The sequence below is a fragment of the Manis pentadactyla genome, chromosome 11 (assembly GCF_030020395.1).
Source record: "Manis pentadactyla isolate mManPen7 chromosome 11, mManPen7.hap1, whole genome shotgun sequence".
Taxonomy (NCBI): domain Eukaryota; kingdom Metazoa; phylum Chordata; class Mammalia; order Pholidota; family Manidae; genus Manis; species Manis pentadactyla.
Window position 1 is genome coordinate 63,025,064 of NC_080029.1, and position 20,730 is coordinate 63,045,793.

Sequence of the window (20,730 nt, forward strand, 5' to 3'; positions counted from 1 at the left end):
ATCACTACAAAGGCCCACCCTATGGGACTGTTAGACAAACAGAACAATAAGATGATGGTTCTCAACTTTGCCTACACTTTAGAGTCACTAGGAGGAAAAAGGGGTTTTAAAATCCCCATGCCAAGGCTGCATGCAAACAGTTACACAGGAATCTCTGGGGGTGCAGCTCAGTCATTAGCAGTTGTCAAAGTTCCACCATGATTCAAATGTGCAACCAAGGATGAGAAATGGTGCTTCAAAGATTTCCAAATACTTCCATTTCTCTCCAATAATAGGATGATGATCATTCTCCAGACAAAATGACACTTCATTCTAACAAATACAGCAGCTTGGTCCCGCAGAATACCAAAGGTACTAGAGCAATTGGCTTGAACAAGTCCATTCTGATCCGGTGAAGCCATACATTTCTGTTCCAACACAATGAGCAGTGATGAAAGTTTTGAATTCATGCCCAGAAGGGTCCCATTGAGGTGGGGCCTCCTGCTTGTCCAGAGAATTAGAAAGTCTTGTTATTTTCATTGAGTCACTTCTGACAGTTACAAAGTACAGATTTTTATAAGAAAATAATTTTTATGGGTTTTCTGGTCAAGATACTAAACAATAAATGCTTCCCTGAAAATGAGTGGATTGATTTAATAGTAATGGCAGGTTATAGTGACCCACATTATTTCCCAGGGCTCTTTAAGGAATAAACAAAAGAAGCTACAGAAAGACAGAATTCCTGCAGAGTGTCTGAAATGTATCTTTTTTAGACTTCAAAGTCTAAAATACCGATGGCTTGGATTTGCAAATTGCTGCCTAGGATGTCCCACCTAGTGAGTTTCTTGAAGGTGTCTGTACTCTTAAACAAGCAATCTAGTAATTTCTCCGTAATAAAAGTTGGTTTAGCACACAATGAGTTTAAGCTTTACAAAAAGATGCCTTTCTAAACTGCATCTAAAACTGGCAGAGCTGGACATAAAAAAAGAGCTAGGATAGTGCTTTAGTATGTAAGTAACATTTATTGACCTCAGATAATGACTAATTAAAAGGGAGCTTCCTGATTAAAAAAAAAATCTGTACTAAGGGCTCCTCACATGTGTTCTTCCAGCACGCTGTGTATCTCTGTCAGAGGGTTTACATGGGTTTTAATTGTCCATTCTCTATTTTCCCCACAAGACACGGCTCCTCCCAGCAGGAACAGTCTTGATAGCTCTGCTCCCCAGCACATTCCACGAAGCCAGAAGGCTCTCAGTACATCACTCAATTGAATGAATGCTTCTAGGAAAGACATCATATAAAGACTGAACCTGTTGTTTCCACTCCAACTGTTGTAAAACTGAACTGAGGAAATATATGTGAAGGCATTTTGTAAACTATGAATCACTGTACAAATGTACATTATTATTATTTTTGGGATGCAAACTTTTTTTTCTGGATCTCCAAGGGGTGTATTTTGATGGGTGGAGGTATGATGATGAGTCTTCTCCATCTGACAGTGGCAAAAATTTCTGACCCATTCTCTATCTGTTTGCACTCTAAAGAGTTCAACTTTTTGCAAGAAGGAGGACCTCTGTGAAAAGAAATTAACAAGGAAAAGTTTTACTTTTGTAAAAAAAAGGCATAAGTGTATGAGGGGCAAAGATTATATGGGAGTAAGGTATAGGAAAATACATAAAGCATGTCCTAAAAGCCTCAAATAGCACTTTTCATCTATTCCAGAGTCTGGTCAGTGACACTTTTTTGTATGGGATGGAGTTCTTTGGCTCAGGGCTTTTGTCCTTGTGAAAGGCATGGCTTTGCTCTCTAGGTTGCAAAGAAAATGTTTTAAAACTGGGATTTTTGTCATTAGTTTCCCAGGAAACCATTTTGGTTCTGATGCTAATTTGTGTTTCTGACTGTTTTAATGGAAAATGGGGCCTATGGGAAGGGAAGCAGAGGGAAAGACTGCTTTGGGTGACTGCCCACCAAGAGGGTGCCAGGCTGGGGCTGCCAAGTCAACTCTCGGCTCCACCCTACACTTGATGCCAGTTGGCACCAGGCTTCTCAACTGAGGTCAGCAGAATATGGAGCCAGGAGATGGAGCTTCATTTTCTTTTCTTAGTTCTGACCCCGAGAGAACAGCGGTTGAATCTAACAAACACTGCGGTCCAAGTTAGAGGGAGCCAGCAAACAGGCCTGAGCAAGACAAACAGCTCATGTTTTGGAAGTGTTCTAAGCTTCCTGCTTACCGCATTTTAAAAAAATCTCCTCCCTCAGATGGAATGATGCCCCTAGAGGGCGTGGATACCTGGAGCTTACCTCTACAAAAGCATCTACAAATGAACTGTATTTACATTTCTGTGGCTTTTTCTTTGGTTTCTAGATCCTCTGTGATGATGGCATTGGAGGGTGTGGCTTTGCACGTCAAAGAATGCAGTATTCTCACTCAGTGTGCCCTTGAGAAGCAGCTCTCTGCACCTTTCAGCTCCAAATGTCTGGGAGAGGAGGCTTGCTAGCTGCCAAGAGTCCCAAAACTTCTTGCTAGTTGTGCACAGCTTGCACACAGGACCCTCTCAATCAGACCTGGCCTCTCAGCTCTGTACCATGCACAAGGAGACCAAGGCAAACACAGTCTTGGTAAAAACAAGTCCAGTGCAATGTAACCACCAAGGATGAATCCCATGCAAGACTGCAGCTTGCTTCATGTGCAAAGTTCTCACCTAGACCCCAACAGTATCCTCTCTAGTGTTGTCAGTACAGTAACCATTAGTCACATGTACCTACTGAGCACCTGAAGTGTGACTAATCTGGTTTGACATGTGTTAAGTGTAAAATACACACTGGAATTTTGAAGACTTCACATGAGACAAGAATGTAAAATATCTGAATTGTTTTTTATGTGGATTATATGTTGACATGACAATAGTTTGGATAGATTGGGTTAAATAAAAATGTATTATTAGAATTAATTTCACTTACTTCTTTTTACTGTTTGTATTATGGCTACCAGAAAATATTAACTTATATACATGCTCATATTATAGTTGAATTGGACAGTGGAGTTCTAGAGTAAGTACCGTAAACTCATTCATTACATCAGCCAATGTTTCTTGAGTACCTAACATGCTGAAATATATAAGTCCCTGGCTTTGCTCTCAGAGGCTCCTACTCTAGGGAAGGGCCAAGTATTTACAGAGCAATAGCCTGGGGTGAGTGCTGGATCAAAATAACACGCACAGTGCTGTGGTAGCCCCAGAAAAAGACACTATGGTACAGAGCATCATCAAGAAAGGCTTCAAGGAGGAGGTGACTTTTAGGATACACAGGGATTTTAGCAGTCAGATGAAAAGAAACCAATGATGTATGAAGAGGTACACATGTGGGACATGCCTGGCATGTTTCAATGAAACACAAGTAGTTTGGCTGGGCTGGGTACAGCTATTAGTACAAATGGGGAGTGAGTGGCAGAGATAAGGCTGAGAAGATAGGTCAAGACTCCATGTTCTGAAGGATATCTGGTTCCATGAGAAATAGTTTGCACTTAGTCTGTAGGCCAGGGCTTCTCTAACTGCAATATGCCAAGGAATCATTTGGAGAGCCTTTTTAAAAGGCACACACCCAAAGACTTTGATCCTGATGCTGATCCCACTTTGGAAAATGCTACTGCAGGTTAGGGGGGTTTATTTAAGTGGTGACAGGATCAAGCATGTATTCAAGGAAGATCCTCTGATGACAGAAGACAGGTAGATGGAGAAAGGTCTCCTGAGGTGGTCGAGTGTCGGCTATTTAAGTCAAGGTAAAGAGTGATGGAAGTCTAAAGTAAGGCAAAGGAAATTTCAAATGGGAAGGGGAGATGATTGCTGGAGACATTTAGATAGTCAAATGGTGAGGCCTGCTGACTGACTTGGTCCTTGCTTGTACCCTTGCTTCTTGCCCCAGTATCACATCTGAGCACAGGTTTTGCTGTTTATTTTCCCCCAAATAGTTTGGAACACAAAAGTTTTCTTAGTGAAAACTTCCAAAGCAAAATTGATAGAGGGTTCAGTTTCCAAGAGAGAGAGAGACACACATGCCTGTAACAAAAGCATTTTTAGGGGATCTAAAGCAAGCTTGCTTCTGGTACCTTCTCTAAATTCCCTCTTGCATTCCTGATCACTGCTGCATAAAATGGACAGAACCAGAGTGGAGTTGTCCCTGACTTTCCAGAGCTTTTTAGCTGCCTTGATTCCTTACCATGTGAAGAAAAGACTGGCTGGTTTACATTTTTAATAGAGGAGGGAATGAAGATGTTTGCTTACTCTACAAATACAATAGCTTTTAATTTGTGTGTGTGTGTGTGTGTGTGTGTGTGTGTGTGTGTGTGTGTGTGTGTGTGTGTGTGGAGACTCTGTCTGCAAAATCCAGTCTAGAAAGACACAAGCTATTACGTATTGACACACAATATAAACAGTAAATGGAACATTAGCAAGACAATAAGATCTGAATTTCAAATGGGCTTCAACCAAGGATGGTTCCATGATACCCACAGAGATTTTATTTACTTTGTTTACCTTTTATTTACTATTTCCAAATGGATTAAAGATTTAAGTATGAGAGGGCTGTCTTTAATCTCAATTTCTAAATCCATTTTCTTCAAGCAATGAGACCGAAGACTAAGGAGGGGAACTGACATTTTGAAGCTTGTGTTATTTGGGATTAAACTATAGCTGCCAAAAGGGATGCATCATCTACTGCCATGATAAGCACATGGGTATCTAGGCCCGGTGCCCCTTCTCTGGCCTGGGCACTCAGCATAGTCGCAAAAGAATATTCTTGCAACTTGGCTCTTTTTCTTCATCTCCGGCTTCTGCCATTGCTGTCTGCATCTCTTGGGATTCCTCGGCTCTCAACAGGGCTCTCTCTAGTTGCACGTGGATTTTCTCCTCCCTACCCCAGTGTGTTTTCCTGCTACTGTTCAGGTTGGAGTACATGTACCTTTTCTTGGTAGGCATTTATGAAAGACAGAAAGGTAATTACTTTCCCAAAGTAACGCTCAATATTACTTCTTTTCTCTGATGAATGGCCCTCTGCCAGCCACCCTCTAATCAATAATTAGTTTATTAATATCTTAATGGCAATTGATGAAATTCAATATTTATTCTTATTAAAACCCCTTATTCACTAATAAGCCCCTAAAAAACTGGAAATAGAAGAAAATGTTTATAAAATTGTGTAAAGCACTTACCTGAAAGAAACCACAAACATTAAATTTAATGGTAAAAAATATCAGAGGCTTTCCTTCAAAAGTAAGGAAGAAAACAAACATGGCACAGTTCTGGAGGGTCCAGGCAATGCACAAGGAAAAAAAGATGTATAAATTCTGGAAAGGGAGGGACAATGTTATTTTTATTTAGTCTAAAAGAATCATCTAAAAGCAATTAGATTGGTAAAATTCAGTAAGAGGAACAGATAAACAATAAAAACATAAAAATTAATCATTTTTTCCGGTAAAATGTCAAAAATATAATACAGAAAAACTCATGCACAACAGCTCTCACACATACGCACATGTACATTATGACCTATATTAAAAAGAACAATAAAGCTTTATTGAAATACACAAAATAAAAACTGTATAATTGGAGAGAAACCTTCAGGTTCCTAGAGCAAAAAACTTCATATTGTAAAAAAGACCAACACTCTTTGAACTATCTTATAAATTTGATGCAATTATAACAAGCAACCAAATTATCATTTTTGGAGATCAAGAGTTTTATAAATTCATTTTAAGTTTTATCTGGAAATATAAATAGGTAATAATAGTCAAGAAATTCTGAGGACGAAAAATACTTTATTGAAAAAGAAAAATTATGTCATAATTTCAAAATAGCAAGGTATTTATACCAAAACAGATACATGGATCTTAAGAACTGAATGGGAAGACCAAAAACAGATCCATGTTTATATTGGAAATTACAGTATGATGAGAGAAATTTCAAATTAGCAAAAAAATAATGGTTTATCCTTACATGAATTTTAATCTTTTAATAAGTATGAAATTAACTAAAGCTCCTGATGTAAAAAGTAAAAGTATTGATACTTCCAAAATAATAGTAATAATAATAATGGCCTATCCAGTTAAAAATATTAGACAATTAATTGTAGTTTGTGAAAAAATGGAATTAGAGTCCTGTCTCACATCACACCTCAAATAAATTCCAAATGGATTAAAGATTTAAGTATGAAAGTATTGAAACCACCCATTATTTGAAATATATCTGTTCTCCTGCTGTGTTTATTTATTAACTGACTTAGCAGAGGACATGTAGTGGATGCTGAGGTGTGCTGCCGAGTCTTCCTTCAGGCCCCAGGCACTGTTACTCTAGCTTCCAGGGGTGTTGGCTGCTAATAGCTCACAGCTGCATTCTTTGTGTGCAATGTCCTCATCTCACTGGCTCTCAATGGAGGCAATTATGCAATATCGGGTGGCACTGTGATTGGGCAGTGGGGAGGAGAGTGCTGCTGGAATTTAGTATGTAGAGACCAGATGCTGCCAAACATTCTATTTTCCCCAACAAGAAATTATCTGGTCCAAAATGCCAATAGTGCTACTGTTGATAAATCCTGAATTAGAGGAAGCTGTCTTGTCCAGTGTTACACCCCCTCCCCAGAGCCAGTCCACAAACAGTTCAGTGGTACAAAATCCTGGCCCTTTGCCTTAATTTGGAATAACTCAGAAGGGCTATCCCAGCACCAATGATCGAATTGGCTGAGGTCTCTATTGCAACTACATCACCATTCAATTTCTCCCTCTGCCCAATTCTACCTCACTCACTTTCTTACAGGTGTTGTTTCAATAGATGCCTCAATAAACATTCTGCAAGCAAATCTCTGTCTCAGAGGTTATTCCTCAGGAACCTGATCTAAGACAGTTGGCACCAGGAATGGTCCTAGGAAACTGATTGTAAATAGCATTCTGAGGCTGGCTGATGCACTATCCAACCAGTAATGGGGACCACAGAACTAGTGGTTAGTGAAGTACTGAGGGGACCTGGCATGCTACATCAATGCAACTGTTAGAACTTTCACAGGTAGTGCACAGGGTCACTACACTCAAGAACTTTAAAAACACAGATGAGTCTGAAGGGAACTATGCTTCCCTGCTAAAGATGAGTGTCCCTTACCCCTCACCTGAAGAAGATGCAAAGGCCTCTGCTTGCTGTATCACACAGGTCCTGCTCAGGATCTATGCCCACCCTCCCTCTTGGCCACCAGACCAATAACTAGGATCAAGTCACAACATAACCCAGCTGGGGAACTGCTGGGTCAGTAAGGGAGGAAAGAGATTATATGCTCAAGGATCTTTGGGGCCTAGCCAAAATCTATTGACAGAAGCCATGACAGTGTTGTGTGACTGGACTGTAAAGAATCTGGATAAAAGGGGGTGGAATGTAAAGTTGGATAAAGCAGAGCTTATCAGTTTAAGAATACTTGCTGGGGACATAGGATTTAATTCTTGGCAAGGACCCCAGGAGACAGTGCTAATACATTGTAGGAAGCTTGGAAAAAGCAATATCCTACATTAAATGAGAAGTCCACGGCAGATGGAATCAAAAGGCACAGAGAAATGGGCATGTCAAAAAGAGATATGCTATATAACACTGGAAATGAGGACTAACACATAAGGTCTGCAGAACACTCTGTTTACCAAAGCGTTAAGTAATTTGCTGGTGAGGAGGTGACCAGCATTGTTGAGAAGCCCAGTGATGGCTGTCCTCTATAGGCTTGTCTCATAGCAGGAAATTTATTACAAAACTGGTAATAGTAGAATGGGATTGATATCCTGAACATATAGAGCCTAAATGGTGGCACTTAACTGCCAAAGGCAAAGTGAACACAGTTCTTATAATGAACAGTCAGGCTGGGTTGGAAGCAGCATGGTGTGACATTCAGAGAGGTATGGAGATGGTTAATAGAACACGGTGTTCTCAGGGGCAAAAGATGGCCAGCTGATAAGGGTATTGCTTAATTTATACACTCTAAAGAAATCAAGGATGAATGGTCAATAAGTGAGAGCAGCTACCCCTATAAGAAAACATGATCCTCTGCCTTGTTTCTGGATCTGAACCAGTTCTGACTCTGAATCCATTCACTAAATGAGGGCCTGTGATCCTGCAGCATCTGGCAGGTTTCCATAGTTATGATTCCCCTAATCCTTCTCCAGTGACCTATGGCCACTTAGTAAGGTAACTAGGTGGATAATGGGGAATACCCACACATTTTGATGACAGCTGGACACAGGGTTTGAGTTGACACTGATACCCAGAGACCTGAAGTGTTTGAATAACTTTCTTATTAGTAGGGAATATGTTAACACTAAACAAAGAATGGAATCCTGATCAGCTCACTCCAGGACCACTGCAACTGAGATCCAGCTAGTGGTCATTTTGCTCATTGTTGGATGTTCATTTGTAATGAACATATTTGGGAGTTGAAAGAATCTTTACTTTGATTCATTCTTCTATGGAGTAAGATCTATCATAGTTGGAAAGGCCAAGTGTATGACTCTCAACATCCTTCTCTACCTGCCAAGATATTAATAAACAGCATTATCACATTCTGGGAGAATGGCAGAGATTAGTGCCACCCTTAAAGACATAATGGAAGCAGGAGCAGTGGTCCCCATCACATTCCCATTTAATTTCCAAATCTGGCTCAACACAAACAGTAGGTGAATTCTAGAAGATGAAAGTGGTCAATGGCAAACTCAACCAAACAGTAGTTTCAACTCAGTTGCTATGTCAAATGTGGTATCATTACTAGGAGAGATTAACACAGCCTTGGACATATGGTATGAAGCTAGTGGGATCAAAGTGCTGTGCATTCATGTGAGACACACAATAGTGTGTATTTATATTCTTGGCCCAGAGTTATGTTAACTCTCCTACCCTCTATCATAATACAATCTAAAGCTACCTGAAAAATCAGGGTATTCCACAGAACATCATATTGATTCACTATATTGGTAACACAATATTAACAAGACCATTTTCATAAAAAGTGGCATATTGTTGGAGAATTAGTTAAGATAAATGGAACCCAGAGGGTGAGAAATAAACCCTATGAAAATTCAGAGGCTCATTACATCACGAAAGTTTTTAGCAGTCCAGTGGCCTGAAAGCATGCCAATAAATTCCTTTCTTAAATAAATGTCAAATCATAGAATCTTGCACCTTTGCCAATGAAAAGGAAGAAAACCATTCGTTAGGCCCCTTTGGATTCTGGAGGCCTTATGATTATGTGAGAATACTGTAACAATCATGTACTGGAAGACATAGAAGCTGCCAGTTTTGAGTGAAGCCAGAGCAGGTAGGTAAAGGCACTGAAGCATGGCTGGGTTGAGATGCCAGCACCTGTCACTTGTGTCACACGACATGAAAAACCCTATAGTATCTGTAGTCAGAAAAGACACCAAGCAGAGTTTATAGCAACCACTAAAAATTTATGATGTAGAACTCTAGGATTATAGAGCAAGGACATGCCTTCTACAGCAAAGAGCTATATACCATTTAAAACTAGCTTCTGGTGTATACCAGGCGCTGGTAGAGATGGAAACCAGAGGATATCAACCAACCATGTGGCAAGAGTTGAGCTGGGTTCTGTCAGAACCACAAAATTCTACAAACATGTGGGCCCAGGAGAACTCGATGATGAAGTGGAAGTGGTACATGTGGGAGTGGACATGGGCAGGGTCAGAGTGCACAAGTAAGCTTGTAAGAGCAGTCGGCCCTGAACCCATGTCATTTGCCACTGTTGCTCCAGATCTTCTCTCTCAGCTGACACCTGTGGAAACATGGAGGGGATCTCTTACAACCAGATCACAGAGGAGAAAAAATGGACAAGCTTGGCTCATGGATATGTTATCTGATATATGGGTATAAGCCAAAAACTGATCGTTGCTATATAGCCTCATTCACAAGTGGTCCTAAAATAGAGTGTTCAGGGGGAAATCCTCCTGATATGCAGGACTTTGGGCCTCTACTGTTTGTGGAAAGAGAAGTGGCCAAAGATAAGAACATAAATAGACTCATGGGAAGTGCCAGATGGTCTCTCTGGTTGGTCAAAAGCCTGGAAGGAAAGATTTTTCAGATCTGGGATAAGGAGATCTGGAAAGAGGCACTGGATAAACCATTCAAGGGCATGTATTTAGGTTGACTTCCCTAATAAAATACAACAGACTGGGTAGCTTAAACAACAACAACTTATATTCTCATAGTTCTGGAGGCTGGAAGACAGATCAGAGTTTCAGCATTGATCCAGAGTGGGTTCTAGTGAGAAGTCTTTTACTAGCACGTAGATGGTCACCTTCCCACTGTGTGCTCTCAGGACCTCTTCTTTGTGTGTGCCCAGAGAGTAAGAGCAAACTGTCTGGTGACCCTTCTTATAAAGGGCACCATTCCTATAACATGAGGCAGGGCTCTGTCCTCATGACGTCATCTAATCCTAATTACCACTCTAATATCCCATATCCAAGTACCCTCATATTGGAAATTAGGGATTCAAAATATGGATGGGCGTGGGAGGGGTAAGATGATGTGAGACACAGACCTTCAGTCCATAGTAGCATGAATGAAAGTATTTGTATCTTTGTATCTCATGTCAACACATCAATAATTGAATATCAATAATTAAAGAGGTACAAAACAATCATATAACTGGTTAGCCAGAGACAGGTAAGATTCCTCAAGGGAGGAACACCCTAAGAAAGGCACAGTTGCAGGGGGGGCCATCAGGTGAGAAATTGGGGATCAACAGAGGTGAGGCTTAAAACCTCACCCCCCTGTTTTGAGAGAAATCTTCTGCATCCATGGATGTTTTATTGCCCTTGTCTAGCTTGGATTAACACTTTGTCTACAGGCACACACCTGATCATCTACATTTGCTCTCTTACAGCACTAAACTATGTTTTCTACCTCTATCTTGCATCTACCTACCACTTCAGCATTTTATTTAAAATAATAATAATAATAATAATAATAATAAGGGAGAAATGTGGGATTCACATGTAAATCAAGTATAAAAATCAAACAAATATTCATATTTGTCCTGAATGTTTATAGTTCATAATGCGTGATCAAAACCGAAGGTTTCTGTGATGACTGCCCTTGCACTATTCACCATGTAAGAACTTATTCACTATGTAAGAATTTGTTCACCATGTAAGAACTTGTTCATTATGCTTCAGAAGATTGGAGACTGACAAGAATTAGGCTTGGGGTGGATTAATGATTGTGCATTGAGCATTGAGTCCCGTATACAGAATTTTATTGTTGTTAACAACCATTTGATTAATAAATATGAGAGATGCCCTCTCAAAAAAAAAACACAAAAAAAACACAGTCATATAGATAGAATGACTCAACAATGGAATCAGTTAATCTCTGTTATCCTGATGCTGGTACAATGATCTCATGAGTAGTGTGCTATGGTGCCACAAATGGAGCCTTCAGGGGCCTACTAGCATGTGCTCCCCGTCACCAGTTCTGACAAGTTACTTCTGCTGAAGAATGTCTGACCTGCCAATAACAAAGACCAGAGCTAAAAGGGCATTATCACATGTGAAGACCACATGGTGGTACCTTGATTATGGTGGGCCTCTTCTATCCCGGAAAGGGCAGTAATTCATCTTGACTGGAAATGATACACATCTGGGGCACAGATTTACCTTTTTTGTCTGTGAGGCCTTAGGCTGTACCACTATCTGAGGGCTAAGAGTGATCTATTAACACAGGATCTCTAATAACATTGCCTTGGACCAACAATCTGTCTTTACAGTAAAGGAGGGATATCAGTGGGCACATACCACACCATATGTAAGATGCTACCCTTGTAGAGTGGTATAGAACAATATGTGAAGAAGCCTTTTGAAGGGCAGCTGAGGTCAACTTCTTCTGAGGCCAGCTTAAACTTGATATGCAACTGTGGGCACCATCCTCCAGGACATGGTATATATATTAAATCAGTAACTATGGTATAGTTATGTGTCCTTAATGGATAGAAAACATGGATCCTAGAATGAAGAAGTAAAAGTAGGGGTGGTTCTGCTTACCAACACTCCCAGTGATCTGCTTGAAAAATTCACTTTAGGTTCAATGAAAATTGGAGTCTTGGTTCCTACAGGGGAAATGCTTCTACATGGGGACACAATAAGAATCCCTTCAAGCTTTAAGTGATAGATGCCACCTGGTCACTTTAGGCATCTTATGCCAAGAAACTAGTAGGCAAAGAGAGTAAGAGAGTCATCTTCCTGACAAAGGTGACTGGCCTTAATCATTAGGTGAAGAGAGAGCTGCTATTAGACAATGAGGTTGGGGCTTGTTACTCAGATGATCTACCAGGGTGTATTTTTGTGCTCCCCTGCCCAATTTTGATGTTAAGAAGAGATATGCATCAGCCATGGCCTAAACTGTGTGTGGTGACCAGGGGCTCATAGCTCTGAGGGTAGAGGGTCTACATCACCCCAACAGTTAAGTAACGTAGACCAGCAGAGGTGGTGGCCAAGGGCAAAGGGAACCCAAAATGTGTAACAGAAGGGAAAGACAAAGGGTATCAGATGTGGCCCTTGAGCTCAGCTTTGGCAGCAAGGATTATTATTTTTTCTACTAATAGTCCCCTTGTGAGTGTACCCAAGAAGCAAGACCAACCAGAATCCTGGAGCAGCTGTTTCCAGATGAACTGAACTTACCATAAGAAGCAAGTGGCTCTAGGAAGCACACAGGCAGGACTGTTAAGGATGCTATAGCACACAGGCAGGACTGTTAAGGATGATGTTAAGAAGAGATATGCAGCAACCATGGCCTAAACTGTGTGTGGTGACCAGGGGTTCATAGCCCTGAGGGTAGAGGGTCTAGATCACCCCACCAGTTAAGTAACTTGGTCCCGATCCCTCCCTTCAGGACCAAGGCACTTATCTCTCCCAGCTGCTGTGAGTGTAGTCTGCTGAAGGTTCACAACTGAGTCCATCTCTGGAAATCTCCATGGGACAAAGGGAGCTGCCTCACTCATGGCTATGCTCCTTCCATGTAGACAGCCTGCACCCAATGAGTAGGCATACAGGGACACACAGTTCCCTTACCTCAGTTTGGGACAACTTTGAAAGATTATCCTTGTCCCAGAGCTCCCCCACAGGATCAGCTGAGACCTCTATTACGGTATCACAGCTCAATGTCTTCCCCTGCCAGGTTATGCTTCTCAATTCCTTATTCTCCCCCCAAAACCTCCTGTACACAAACACCAATTCAGTTTCCACAGAAACTGACTTTAGACAGTATTCAGTGCACTTACATAGTAATTTAGTAGGGTGAGTGTTTTCTTTTAGACTTAGATCTGCTAGACTGCGTGCTACAAGAATACAGAATCCTACTTTCTATTACTTTTTTAAAGCCTTCCATCACCTAATATGAGTATATTATATTACACTCAATAGGTATTACATAGATGATTCACAGTGAGCTGGTTATCCTAATAGCCAATTCTGTGCTTGGTTCTCAATGGAATGTATGGAATCTATGTATTGTATTGGATGTTTCTGGAAATCTCCATTTTTCTTTGAATGACTCTAAAGTTTCAGCTTCACAGCTTTAAAAGTCAAACATAAAGCACTGCTAACATGGAGGGAAGGAGAATAGAAGAGGGCACTCCTTTTCATCTCCTCTGCCCGGTTAATGGCTTAGAAGACTTTTTAAAAAACCAGTCAGTTGAAAGATGGTGGTGTAAGAGGTGAGACAGAAACCACCCAAAACCACACATAATATGAAAATATAGCAAATACAACTAATCTTGAAAGAGCAACAGGAAAGAAGGCTGCAAGAGACTGCCTACATCTGGGTAAAAGAGCAGAGCTCATGGAAAAGGGTAAAGTACCAAAGCCACGATCCAGCGGGAACCAAGCCCTTCCCCCACCCCATCTCACAAGTGAGAGGAAGAGAAATGGAGCAGGGAAGGGGTGGAGGCCTAGACTGCTGAACACCCAGCCCTGGATATTTGCTCTGGGAGCACGAACTGCATTACATGGTGCTCTGGAGATTAGTGGGGTTGGAAAGCTAAAACAGGTGGAATACTTGGAGAGACTGAGATTCTAGCTGCTTGTGAAGAACAGGTACCCACAACCAGCTGCTCTGGGACAAAAGAAAGGTGGGCACTCTGAGAGACTTACCAACAGCAAGAGGGCTGCTAAAGGGGCAAGGATTGCACAGAGCTTGCTGCTCAGGAGAAAGGACAGGTGGGCAAAATTGTCCCATGCACTCAGTCCAGCAGTTTGGGAACTTTCAAGAGCTTCAGGAACTCTATCCCCCTGGCTAGCAATGCAGATCCAAGGCCCCCCACCACTATATGCAGCCTTCTTCTCCTTCCTCCTGGCCAGCACCAGCTCACAAACCTGATGCCCTCACCATTGCACCAGGCCAGCCAGAGGATGGCCATGCCTACAGCACCTACAAGGGCATAGCATAGAGGCTTCTTACTGAGTGCTCAGCCCATGGGCTCTGGCACTGGAGGCAGGCACTGCAGCCAGGAAGCAGGAAAGAACTCTTTCCTTCCAGCAGGCACCAGCACTGCTTGCCTGAGACCCCTGCCATTGCTCCAGGGGCTGAGAAGCTCCAGAGAGTAGAGTTTCTGGGCACTAGAGGGTGCTACATACAAATATGAAACATCAAAGGAACCTGATTCAAACCAAAATCCCACAAACACCAGAAAGAGACCCAAGTGAAACTGAACTCACCAGTCTTCTTGAAAGAGATTTTAAAATAAAAATCATAAACATGCTCATGGAGCTACAGAAAAATACTCAAGACCTCAGGGAGGAATTTAAGAAAGACACAGAAACTTTGAAAAATACAGTATCTGTAATGGAACATACAATGGAGGGATTTAAAAGCAGATTAGATGAAGTAGAGGAAACAGTAAATGAAATAGAAATTAGAGAAGAGGAATACAAAGAAGCTGAGACACAGAAAGAAAAGGATCTCTAGGAATGAAAGAATATTGAGAGAACTATGTGACCAATCCAAACAGAACAATATTCACATTATAGGGGTACCAGAAGAAGAAGAAGAGAGATAAAGGGACAGAAAGTGTCCTTTAGGAGGTAACTGCTGAAAACTTCCCAAATCTGGGATAGGAAATAGTCTCTCAGGCCATGGAGGTGCACAGATCTCCCAACACAAGGGACCCAAGGAAGACAACACCAAGACATATAATAATTAAAATGACAAAGATCAAGGATAAGGACAGAGTATAAAAAGCAGCCAGAGAGAGAAAAACAGATCATATACAAAGGAAAACCCATCAGGCAATCACCAGACTTCTCAATAGAAACATTACAGGCCAGAAGGGAGTTGCGTGATACATTTAAGCAATGAAACAGAAGGGTCTGGAGCCAAGAATACTCTATCCAGAAAGATTACCATTTAAATTTGAAGGAGGGATTAAACAATTCCCAGATAAGCAAAAACTGAGAGAATTTAACTCCCACAAACCATCTCTACAGTGTATTTTGGAGGGACTGCTATAGATGGAAGCTGTCACCAGTGGAAATAAAACCACAGTAAAGGAAGTAGACCAATTAATTACTAAACAAATGCAAAATTAAATCAGCTATCCCAAAAGTCAGTCAAGGGATACACAAAGAGTAGAGAACAATGATATCTAATATAAAAAGAATGGAGGAGGAAGGAAAAGGAGGAAAGGAAAAAAAAGAACCATTAGATTGTGTTTGTAATAGCATACTAAGTGAGTTAAGTTAGACTGTTAGATAGTAAAGAAGCTACCCTTGAACCTTTGTAACCACAAACCTAAAGCCTGCAATGGCAATAGCTACATATCTATCAATAATCACCCTAAATATAAATGGTCTGAATGCACCAATCAAAAGACACTGAGTCATTGAATAGATAAAAAAACAAGACCCATCTATATGCTGCCTACAAGAGACTCACTTCAAACCCAAGGACATTCACAGATTAAAAGTGAAGGGATGGAAAAAGATATTTCATGCAACTAATGGGGAGTTTTTGCAATACTTGTATCAGACAAAATAGACTTCAAAGCAAAGAAAGTACTTCAAGAGACGAAGAAGGACATTACATAATGATAAAGGGGTCAGTCCAACAATATAAATATCTATGCACCCAACACAGGAGCACCTACATATGTGAAACAAATACTGACAGAATTAAAGGGGGAAATAGAATGCAAGGCATTCATTTTAGGAGACTTCAACACACCACTTACTCCAAAGGATGGATCAACCAGACAGAAAATAAGTAGAGACAGAGGCACTGAACAACACAGTAGAACAGATGGACCTAACAGACATCTACAGAACTAACCACCCAAAAGCAGCAGGATACACATTCTTCTCAAGGGCACATGAAACATTTTCAAGAATAGATCATATACTAGGCCACAAAAGGAGCCTCAGTAAATTCAGAAAGACTGAAATTGTACCAACTAAATTCTCAGACCACAAAGGTATGAAACTAGAAATAAATTATGCAAAGAAAACAAAAAATCCAACAAACACATGGAGTCTTAATGACATGCTCCTAAATAACCAATGGATCAATGACCAAATAAAAACAGAGATCAAGCACTATATGAAGACAAATGAAAATAGTAGGTCAACACCACAAATCTGTGGGATGCAGCGAAGGCTGTGCTAAGAGGGAATTATATAGCAATTCAGGCCTACCTCAGGAAAGAAGAACAATCCCACATGAACACTCTAAACTCACAATTAATGAAACTAGAAAAAGAGCAAATGAGACCCAAAGTTAGTAGAAGGAGGGACATAATAAAGATCAGAGCAGAAATAAATAAAATTGAGAAGAATACAACAATAGAAAAAAATTAATGAAACCATGAGCTGGTTCTTTGAGAAAATGAACAAAATATATAAACCCCTAGCCAGACTTATCAAGAAAAAAAGAGAATCTACACACATAAACAGAATCAGAAATGAGAAAGGAAAAGTCACTAAGGACACCACAGGAATACAAAGAATTATTAGAGTATACTATGAAAAATTATATGCTAACAAACTGGATAACCTAGAGAAAATGGACGACTTTCTAGAAAAATACAACCTTCTAAAACTGACCAAGGAAGAAACAGAGAATCTGAACAGACCAATTACCAGCAATGAAATTGAATCAGTAATCAAAAAACTACCCAAGAACAAAATGCCTGGACCAGATGGCTTCATCACTAAATTTTATCAGACATTTAGAGAAGATATAATAACTATTCTCCTTTAAGTTTTCCAAAAAATAGAAGTGGAGGAAATACTTCCAAACTCATTCTATGAAGCCAGCATCACTCTAATATCAAAACCAGGCAAAGACACCACAAAAAAAAAGAAATTACAGGCAGAGATTTTGGAAAATAAATCACAGTGAAACCTTAAAAAAAAAAAAAAAAAAAAAAGAAATTACAGAAGAATATCCCTGATGAACATAGATGCAAAAATACTCAACAAAATATTAGCAAACTGAATTCAAAAATACATCAAGAGGATCATACATCAATAATCAAGTGGGGTTCATCCCAGGGATGCAAGAATGGTACAACACTTGAAAATCCATCAACATGATCTACTATGTCAATAAAAAGAAGGACAAAAATCACATGATCATCTCCATAGATGCTCAAAAAGCACTTGACAAAATTCAACACCCATTCATGATTAAAAATCTCAACAAAATGGGCATAGAGGGCAAGTACCTCAACATAATAAAGGCCATATATGACAAACTCACAGCCAACATCATACTTAACATTGGAAAACTGAAAGCTTTTTCTCTAAGATCAGGAACAAGACAAGGATACCCACTCTGCCACTTTTATTCAACATAGTACTGGAGGTCCTAGCCACAGCAATCAGATGACACAAAGAAACAAAAGGCATCCAGATTGGTAAAGAAGAAGTCAAACTGTCACTGTTTGCAGATGACATGATATTGTACATAAAAAGCCACAAAGAATCCACCCAAAAACTACTAGAACAAATAACTGAATTCAGCAAAGTTGCAGGATACAAAATTAATACACAGAAATCTGTTGCATTTCTATATACTAATGATGAACTAGCAGAAAGAGAAATGAGGAAAACAATTCCATTCACAATTGCATCAAAAAGAATAAAATACCTAGGAATAAACCTAACCAAGTGGAAGACCTATATCCTGAAAACTACAAGACACTCTTAAGAGAAATTAAAGAGGACACTAATAAATGGAAATTCATCCCATGATCTTGGGTAGGAAGAATTAATATTTTCAAAATGGCCCCCTGCCTAAAGCAATCTACAGATTCAATGCAATCCCTTTCAATGGCATTCTTCAACGAACCAGAACAAATAGTTCTAAAATTCATATGGAACCCCAAAGGACCCTGAAAAGCCAAGGCAATCCAGAGAAGGAAGAATAAAGCTGGGGGGATTACGCTCCCCAACTTCAAGCTCTACTACAAAGCCTCAGTAATCAAGACAATTTGGTACTGGCATAAGAACAGACCCATAGATCAATGGAACAGAATAGAGAGCCCAGGGATAAACCCAAGCATATATGGTCAATTAATATATGATAAAGGAGCCATGGATATACAATGGGGAAATGACAGACTCTTCAACAACTGGTGTTGGCAAAACTGGACAGCTACATGTAAGAGAATGAAATTGGATTATTATCTAACACCATACACAAAAGTAAACTCAGAATGGATCAAAGATCTGAATGTAAGTCATGAAACCATAGAACTCTTAGAAGAAAACATAAACAAAAATCTCTTGAATATAAACATAAGCAACTTTTTTCTGTGCATATCTCCTTGGGCAAGTGAAACAAAAGAAGCAAAAATGAACAAGTGGGACTACATCAAACTAAAAAGCTTCTGTACAGCAAAGGGCACCATCAGTAGAACAAAAGGTACCCTACAGTATGGAAGAATGTATTTGTAAACGACATATCTGACAAAGGGTTAACATCCAAAGTATATAAAGAACTCACACGCCTCAACACCCAAGAAGCAAATAAACCAATTAAAAAATGGGTGGAGAATCTGAATAGACACTTCTCCAAAGAAATTCAGATGGCCAGCAGGCACATGAAAATATGCTCCACATCTCTAATTATCAGGATAATGCAAATTAAAACCACAATGAGATATTACCTCACACCAGTTAGGATGGCCAACATCCAAAAGACAAGGAACAGCAAATGTCTGGTGAGGATGAGGAGAAAGGGGAACCCTCCTACACTGTTGGTGGGAATGTAAACTAGTTCAACCATTGTGGAAAGCAATATGGAAGTTCTTCAAAAAACTAAAAATAGAAATACCACTTGACCCAAGAATTCCACTCCTAAGAATTTACCCAAAGAAAGCAAGATCCCAGATTCAAAAAGACATGTGTACCCCTATGTTTATTGCAGCACTATTTAAAATAGCCAAGATACGGAAGCAACTTAAGTGTCCATTAGTAGATGAATGGATAAAGATGTGGTATATATATACAACAGAATATTATTAAGCTATAAGAAGAAAACAAATCCCACCATTTGCAATAATATGGATGGAGCTAGATGGTATTATGCTCAGTGAAATAAGCCAGGCGGAAAAAGACAAGTACTAAATGATTTTACTAATCTGTGAAGTATAACAACAAAGCAAAAGTGAAGGAACAAAACAGCAGCAGACTCACAGACTCCAAGAAGGGACTAGACGTTACCAAAGGGGACGGGTTGGAGTGGGTGAGTGGGGAGGGAGGGAGAATGAGATTGAGGCATTTTATGATTGGCACACATGGTGTGTGTGGGGTCACAGGGAAGACTGTGTAGCACAGAGAGGACAAGTAGCGACTGTGGCATCTTACTACACTGATGGACAGTGACTGCAATGGGGTGTGTGGGGGGGCTTGATAATATGGGTGAATATAGTAACCACATTGTTTTTTATGTGAGACCATTATAAAACTGGATACCAATGATACCTTAATAAAAAAAAAACAGTATCACAACTGAGAAAACAACCTTGAATGAAAGGGTAAGCATACCTGTTATCTGGAATGGAAAGGTGGTATGCATTTTATAATCTTTCTTACCACACTCACTAAACCATGGAAATGAATCAGGATTTCCTCAGATTTGACAGACATATCCCTCCAAAATGTATTTTGATCCATAATCATGACTGATTTAAGTTTCCTCACATATATGGTATTGTGCTGAGGGCTGTACTAAACTAAGCCAGTAAAGCAAGTGTGACTGGAGTTAGGAGGAAACCCAATGGTAAAAATGCAGTCAATAGAAATGCCTGCTTTTTCCTATTTGCTTACACCAGACCTGCCTCCAGGCTCAAGTCTAGACTAGCATCAGTATTAGTTCTGCCCATCACCAGCCACTGGCCTGACTTGCTGGCTTCCCAAGTCTGCAGATGTGCAACAGGTGATCTCCACAGGCTTCTAACAGGCTATCAGGTCACACGTAGTACTTTGCCCGGAAAAACTCACTTATGTATCTCATCACTGATCAAATTCAAGTACTTCGTATTTATAGTTTAAAAGCCTAAAATGGGTTAGTTCATCATAGCCCAGCTTCATGACACTGATGCATGTGCTTGTACTGAGTGGCTATGTGCTTGGTGCTCTTCGATTAAGGTGCAGGAAGCTTTTATTTTTGAATTTCTACCTACTCATGGCAGTACATCAAACAATCAGTTTTAATATCTTTAGGGTTA